Source organism: Telopea speciosissima, chromosome 7 (genome assembly GCF_018873765.1).
Source record: "Telopea speciosissima isolate NSW1024214 ecotype Mountain lineage chromosome 7, Tspe_v1, whole genome shotgun sequence".
Classification (NCBI taxonomy): domain Eukaryota; kingdom Viridiplantae; phylum Streptophyta; class Magnoliopsida; order Proteales; family Proteaceae; genus Telopea; species Telopea speciosissima.
In genome coordinates, this window is record NC_057922.1 from 6,970,952 (window position 1) to 6,979,584 (window position 8,633).

The following is an 8,633-nucleotide window of genomic DNA, read 5'->3' on the forward strand; positions in this document are numbered from 1 at the left end:
CGAGAGTATCTATTGGGGACAAGTTGATGATAAACCACTCCCTCGTTCAGTCGTTAATTTGCTTCAGTGACTGAATAGCCCGAAGACGGGCAGTCTGGGCAGAGATGTTTAAAGTTTAAAGTGGGGGTGGAGAGAGATATCTAAAAGTAATGGAGTTGACAATTTTGGCAGTTAATAATTATTAAGAATGTCCCTTTATAGCATCATTGAAATTAGTGACCATTGGAGAAATCATTCTATATGGGTTTTTTCACATGGCAGGTACTATGTGGTAGGATACCCACTGATGACACGCAATCCAAAAAATGCGGGTTGCACCAGCATCTAAATGCTTTTGCTGTAGTATTTCAAGAGTGGAGACTGCATCGCATGTGTTGGAAGCAGGAAAAACAGATTGGAAAGTTTGGATTTTTTTTTCGAGACTTTGTGAGGTCGAGCTGATCCCACTACAAGTGATGCGTGGACGCATATCTCTCTGGCACAGCAATGCGCAGCCTTCAAGCCTATATGGCTAGATCATTGGTATGCTCCCTTCTTTTATAATATGGGAACTGTGGAAGGAAAGAAATAATAGAAAGCATGGGGAGAGGGGTCGCCCGACTAGCAGTATAATATAGGTAATAAGGAGATGGATTGCTGAATTACCAGTGTCGCTGTCGATGGGAAGCACACCCTCCTTCAAAGAACAATTAACGCCTCAATTTTTTGGAATTGTTCACCGGCCTAAAGGCTATAAAGTGCCTACTCTGGTGTACTGGAGCCCGCCAATCTCCTCGGTCAAGCTAAATGTGGACGGGGCGTGCAAAGGCAACCCGGGGTTAGGAGGGGGTGGAGGTGTAATTAGAAATGGAGGAGGAGTAGTAATTGCTGCTTTTTCCAATTTTTATGGAGACAACATCAATACAATTGCGGAACTAAGGGCGTTGAGAGATGGCCTAAAGCTATGTGAAAGCCTTGGATTCAGGGAGTTCTATGCTAGTTTAGATTCAATGACCACAATCTGTTGTGTTGAAAAAGAAAACCATGGAAATTGGAGGGGATGGTATTGGTTCAAGGAAGTTTTGGGCTTGATAAAAAGGCTTAAACCGAAAATATCCTTTACCTTTCGTGAAGGGAACAGGGCTGCGGATTACCTTGCAAACTTTGCTTGCGAGAGGAAAATAGATGAAATATTTCACGGAGAATCTCCATTACCCAACGCGCTGCAAAAGATAGTTCGTGAAGATGCGGTAGGGCTCCCGATGATCAGAGCATGATATAGATTTCAGGAAAGGCATTGTAAACCTGGGTGGGTGTGAGCTAGAGTGTTTAAGAGTGCTTTCTCTGTAAGGGTAAGGGGTTAGGCGGGCATGTCCCTCCCCCCCCTCTTGTACTAGTTTATTTTCTTCTAATTAATAAAATTCATCGGGGCTGGCCCGGGTCCCAGAGAAGTTCGGGTTAAAAAAAAAAAAAAAAAAAAAAAAAAAAAGGTGCGGAGCAGCTTTGCCTCAGGCCCCCAACCCTTGTCCTCTTCCTCTAAACTTTTTTCTTTCTTAGGGTAGCTAGGCCTCTTCCACTAAACACCAGCAACCAAGATTTTGGAATAACGAAGTGCTGTTAATCTTCCTTCCATTTTTACTTATAATGGTCTATAAGGAGCATGGTTGTAGGCGTGAATTGGTATGATTTCTATTTAAAAAATTGTTTGGTTTAATTTTTGCATGTTATTTCAGTGAAATAGAAATTCTATTTCACTCTCTCTTTTAATGAGCACATAGTTAATTTAATGGGTAAAGTAGTACTTACTACCACTTCCATGTTGCCCCCATCACCAGAACCATCTGGCCTTAGCGCATGGTATCAGATGGGGTATCGGTCACTTGCAAAACCGTTCAAGAGAAAAATATCAAATATCTGGAGTTTATTTTGGTATCCTCTAACAATTCAAGTTGCTAATCGGGTTGCAATCATGTTCCTGCCTTCCAATTATATGCACCGAGTTGGAATCCCTTAGGGTATTTTAGAAAATACAAAAACCACTAGGGGAAAAGAATTATTCCACCTTGGCACCTACAATTGGGGGCAGGGTTGCAGCCAAATTCTTTCCGTAGCGGATAGTTTAAATAAACGATGTGAAGGATGAGATACACGGTCAGATTTTTAAAGCACAATGTGGTGGAATCGACCGCCGATGTGGCCCGTGTGGGGTGGATTAAAAACGCCACCATAGAACACTTTTCTTGTGGTGATTCAGTATCGAATTTTACAAAGACTGGTCATTATTTAGTTAAAATTGGATACCACGTTGCTCCGAAATTATATCTAATAGGGACGGAGTATATTGTGTATTATGGTCTATGAAAACCATCATATTCCCTAATATATTCCCCATTAATATTTAAATGCTAAAACTCCTCTTATCAAAATTGATAGTCAGACTTAGGTTGTGTTTGGTATGCATTCTTGGAATGCATTCTACGTTGATTTCATATTCTCAGACCATAAAAACAACTATTTTTATCATTCGAAAATGCGAAATCCACTTAGAATGCATTCCATGAATATATACCAAACACTACGTTAAATAAGAGGTTGAAAAAACTATAATATATATATATATTACAAACTACATATATCACATATATTTTGTTATATAATATATTATATATGCAGATAATAAGTGATAATATATTTTAAGGTAAATTACACGTCACCCCCTGATTTTCAAACGAAACTCAGATCACCCCTGGTGATTTGAGTTTTTTCAAAAACCAGGGGGTGATCTGAGTTTCATTTGAAAATCAGGGGGTGATGTGTAATTTACCTAATATTTTATTATAGTGTTATTTTATGTAAAATTGATAATTTTCTCCCTGACCCAGTGTCACACCCTTATCCCGACAAAGGATAAAGTACAATATCAGGGTATGATTGGGGTGACACGCGTCATCCCACCTCACCGCCAGGATCTCGATGCAGTGGCCAACTCACAATCATAAATCAATATTAAAATACAATAATATCAGAGCGCAAAAGACAAAGGAATATTATATTCCAAGATAGGTTAGAGTTTGCGGAAGCGTAAATGAAATAATTAGAAGATGTTCATTGGCTAATGATAATAAGTAATATAGTTACAAAATTTCTATGACCATCAAGTAGCTACCAAAAAGGTAAAACATAAAAGTTTATACAAAGCACAATGCTATAAAAAATAACAAAACAGGAACGATCCCAAGTAACAGTACAGCCCGTAGGCACAATCATCATGGAAAACCATCGCCATGATCCTCAGTCATGGTCTCTAGTTCCACAGTAATCATCTGCATCAAAATCTAAAAAGAATGTGTACACGGGGGTTAGCTCCACCGAGCTAGTGAGAGAGAAAAGGGGATGCACAATCACACAATCACAAATAGTCCATGGTGCATGCTATTATTAATTCATTTACCACCTAACACACAATGCTAAGTCAACGGGTATATGCTACTGCAATAACTCGGGAAGACACTGTGGATCCTTCCATTCTCACCACAATGCAACCTCAATTATTACTATGGAGCCCGCGCGGTCGTAGCCATCACCACCCCAGGCGGACTCCCGATAACCATTACTACCCCTGGCCTGGCCTCTCTAACTCTCCACAGCAGCAGGTGCTTTGGCTACCCAACACCTAAACCCCTGTTGGTAAGGGTCGTAGCATAGGGAACTGAGCCTAACCACAGATATACTACATGAATCCTATCGTGTTGAGAGGTACATCCGGGTGTGTCAACGTCCCATTCCATCTAACACCCGGGTACCAGCACAACACGGTGCATACAGGCAAGAATGAGATGCACTATACAATTCCACGTAATCTGGGGGTTCCGGTGCCAGTACTTCCTGGCACCGTAACCCAACACAAATCCATATCATCCTAATCATCATCATCATCATCATCGAATAAGAATAAATGCAAATATACAATCATGCTTGAATGATAATGTCACAATATAATTCATAAATGCATAAATAAGCAATAGTAAACAAGCTCAGACAGTCACCCAAACCCACTCACCAATTACTTCAAATAGAATTTGTATAAGCGCAACGATTCCCTCTCAACATCTCTCCATTGCACATATGTTGACGCCTATGGAAGTGAATAAGAGTGTGAGAGAGTGTAGGGGAGGCCTCATAGAGAAACCCCACAGTTTTCATAAGTTATAAGCCTTGAAAACTGCGTCGGAGGCAACGTCGGACTCAGCAGAGATCTGCCTTCGACCTTGAGTCCGACCTTCACTGCAGGTTCTAGCCACATCGGAGGCAACGTCGGACTCAGCAGGCTTGCCTCCGACCTTGAGTCCGACCTTCCCTGCAGGCTCAGACCACATCGGAGGCAACATCGGACTCACACAGACTCTGCCTCCGATGCAACCTAGGTGCAATTTCAAGGTCTTTAAAAGCCCAGGGTTGTCCCATTTGGTTCTTTAAGCCTCAAGGGACTAGGGAGGGGGTGTCTTGGAGTCTATTTGGGTCTTAGAAACACCCAACATCCAAAGATAGAAGGATTTAAAGGATCAAAAGCTCAAAATTTCATATTTGGGGTTTCCTTTAGTGGTTGAAGCTTTAGAATCAAATAGATTCAGCAAGAGGTCAAATAGAGATCTTTATAGGACTGTAATACATTAATGGAGTTCCAAAAACATAGCTTAGGATAAACCATTTGGTTCCAAGAGAAAAACCAAACTCAAGACTGAAATTAGGTGAGTCATCTAAGCTCAAAAAGAAGGACATGGAGGGCCTTCCAAGTTCAACCGAAAAGAGAAAAGAGAAGGGAGAGAGGCAAGAGTGTTCTTGGCCTACCGGATTTGAGGTACACAAGAGGAACTCCTTGTAGATCCAAGCTCAAGCAGCCGATCCCACCTTCTTCTCCTCCTTGCTGCCTCCTCTCTTCAAAGCTCTCCTCTCCTTTCATGATTAGGTTAGGAAAGAAAATGAGAAAGACTAAGGTATAGCCCTAGCTCTCATATCTATAGATGCGCCTTACTAAGGCCTGTTTGGCTAGGGCCTCTTAGCTGTAAATCTAGGGCTTGTTTGGGTAGGGTAGTTTAAATGCCCACTTAGGGGTTGTTTGGGTAGGATCTTTTAATGAACCACAAACATATTACCCATCTAAACTCATTACCCACCTAAACTCAATTAAACACCATTAAGACACAACTTGGGCCCAATGGGCTTCATTTTAGAATAAAGCTGGGGCATTGTTTGGCTAAGGTCTTTTAATGTCTAAAGTATATTAACCTATTTTAAGCATGACTTGGGCCCAAGGGCCTACTTAAGAGGTCACCAAAATAAAAGAAAGGCTAGGGTAGTAGTCAACCACGACAAGACATCAACAACAGGCCCCACATAAGGTCTCACTCAAAATAGCCACGACAATAGCATCAGATGCAGGGTCGGATGCACATAGGACCCTGCGTCCTATGCAATAGAAAGGGCAGATAAAGTATCAAAAAGGTCTGGGCTTGGGCCCACACCTCAAGGACTTCGAGAGGAAGTAAACAAGCAATAAAAAATAGGTTTAGTAATTTACCATTTGACCATCACGGCGAAAGACACACCGGCAAACAAGACATCATAGTCTACTCACCACAAGGATAAATAAACAAATGGGTTCTCGGGTGCGGGTGTAACCCCCAGTCTAGCTAACTCAGTTAAATCCATGCATCTATCTTTTCCCAAACTCCATGTTCATGGCCAATATTTAGGGTCAGCCCAGTCCAACCCTGAGGGCAGGTTAAGATTGGATTTTTCAGACCTTGAGTTAAGGTCGAATCGGACGTTGGCCCAACTAAGGGGACTCGATGTTGAACTGGGATTTTAAAAACCTGACCCAACCTGACCCTGCTGAAACCCCAATGTAAACTACCATAGCAACTCTGATTTTGATCGAATAAATTTAATGTCTAATCCGTACCAATAAAAAGGCTTAAAAACATGTTTATTGTCGTATTGACTTGTTGAGAGAGAAGGTTGCCTTAGAGAAGTCTTTCATTGACTTCATTTGCCCTCACGGTTTTTTTTTTGATAAAAATTTACCCTCACATGTGAAACATGATTGTTTACAGCCGAAATGTGGTCAAGTAGAGCCTTATGTAAGATAGATAAAATATTTTTAAATATGAATTCGATTATTCTATACTTCATTTGGCATGAACGAAATTAACGGTAAGAAATATTACCAAAAAATAATAATAATAATGGTAAAGAACATGATTTCTGTTTGGGAGTGCGTCCCTACGCTTAGGCACAGGAGGTGTGAATTAATTTTTTTTTTTAATAATAAGGTGCTCCGAGTGTTTTTTCTGATGGATTGCTGAATTACCAGTGTCGCTGCTGATGGGAAGCACACCCTCCTTCACAGAACAATTAACGCTTCAATTTTTTGGAATTGTTCACCGGCCTAAAGGCTATAAAGCGCCTACTTTGGTGTACTGGACCTCGCTAATCTCCTCGGTCAAGCGAAATGTGGACGGGACGTACAAAGGCAACCCGGGGTTAGGAGGGGGTGGAGGTGTAATTAGAAACGGAGAAGGAGTAATAATTGCTGCTTTTTCCAATTTTTATGGAGACAGCACCAATACAATTGCGGAACTAAGGGCTTTGAGAGGCGGAACTAAGGGCGTTGAGAGATAGCCTAAAGCTATGTGAAAGCCTTGGATTTAGGGAGTTCTATGTTAGTTTAGATTCAATGACCACAATCTGTGGTGTTGAAAATGAAAACCATGGAAATTGGAGGGGATGGTATTGGTTCAAGGAAGTTTTGGGCTTGATAAAAAAGCTTAAACTGAAAATATCCTTTACCTTTCGTGAAGGGAACAGGGCTGCGGATTACCTTGCAAACTTTGCTTGTGAGAGGAAAATAGATGAAATATTTCACGGAGAATCTCCATTACCCAATGCACTGCGAAAGATAGTTCGTGAAGATGCGGTGGGGCTCTCGATGATCAGAGCATGAGATAGATTTCAGGAAAGGCATTGTAAACCTGGGTGGGTGTGAGCTGGAGTGTTTAAGAGTGCTTTCTCTGTAAGGGTAAGGGGTTAGGCAGGCATGTCCCCCCCCCTCTTGTACTAGTTTATTTTGTTCTAATTAATAAAATTCATCAGGACTGGCCCGGGTCCCAGAGAAGTTCGGGTTAAAAAAACAAAAAGGTGCGGAGCAGCTTTGCCTCAACCCTTGTCCTCTTCCTCTAAACTTTTTTCTTTCTTTGGGTAGCTAGGCCTCTTCCACTAAACACCAGCAACCAAGATTTTGGAATAACGAAGTGCTGTTAATCTTCCTTCCATTTTTACTTATAATAGTCTATAAGGAGCATGGTTGTAGGCCTGAATTGGTATGATTTCTATTTAAAAAATTGTTTGGTTTAATTTTTGCATGTTATTTCAGTGAAATAGAAATTCTATTTCATTTGATTTCACTCTCTCTTTTTATGAGCACATAGTTAATTTAATGGGTAAAGTAGTACTTACTACCACTTCCATGTTGCCCCCATCACCACAACCACCTGTCCTTAGTGCATGGTATCAGATGGGGTATCGGTCACTTGCGAAACTGTTCAAGAGAAAAATATCAAATATCTGGAGTTTATTTTTGTATCCTCTAACAATTCAAGTTGCTAATCGGGTTGCAATCTTGTTCCTGCTTTCCAATTGTATGCACCGAGTTGAAATCCCTTAGGGTATTTTAGAAAATACAAAAACCATTAGGGGAAAAGAATTATTTCAACTTGGCACCTACGATTGGGGGCAGGGTTGCAGCCAAATTCTTTCCGTGGCGGATAGTTTAAAAAAACGATGTGAAGGATGAGATACACGGTCAGATTTTTAAAAACGATGTGGCCCGTGTGGGGTGGATTAAAAACGCCACCATAGAACACTTTTCTTGTGGTGATTCAGTATCGAATTTTACAAAGACTGGTCATTATTTAGTTAAAATTGGATACCACGTTGCTCCGAAATTATATCTAATAGGGACGGAGTATATTGTGTATTATGGTCTATGAAAACCATCATATTCCTTAATATATTCCCCATTAATATTTAAATGCTAAAACTCCTCTTATCTAAATTGATAGTCAGACTTAAGTTGTGTTTGGTATGCATTCTACGTTGATTTCGTATTCTCAGACCATAAAAACATCTATTTTTATCATTTGAAAATATGAAATCCACATAGAAAGCATTCCATGAATACATACCAAACACTACCTTAAATAAGAGGTTGAAAAAACTATAATATATATATATATATATATATATATATATATATATATATATTACAAACTACATATGTCACATATATTTTGTTATATAATATATTATATATGCAGATAATAGGTGATAATATATTTTAAGGTAAATTACACGTCACCCCCTGATTTTCAAACGAAACTCAGACCACCCCTGGTGATTTGAGTTTTTTCAAAAACCAGGGGGTGATCTGAGTTTCATTTGAAAATCAGGGGGTGACGTGTAATTTATCTAATATTTTATTATAGTGTTATTTTATGTAAAATTGATAATTTTCTCCCTGACCCAGCCTAACTCAGTTCAATCCATGCATCTATCTTTTCCCAAACTCCATGTTCAGGGCCAATATTTAGGGTCAG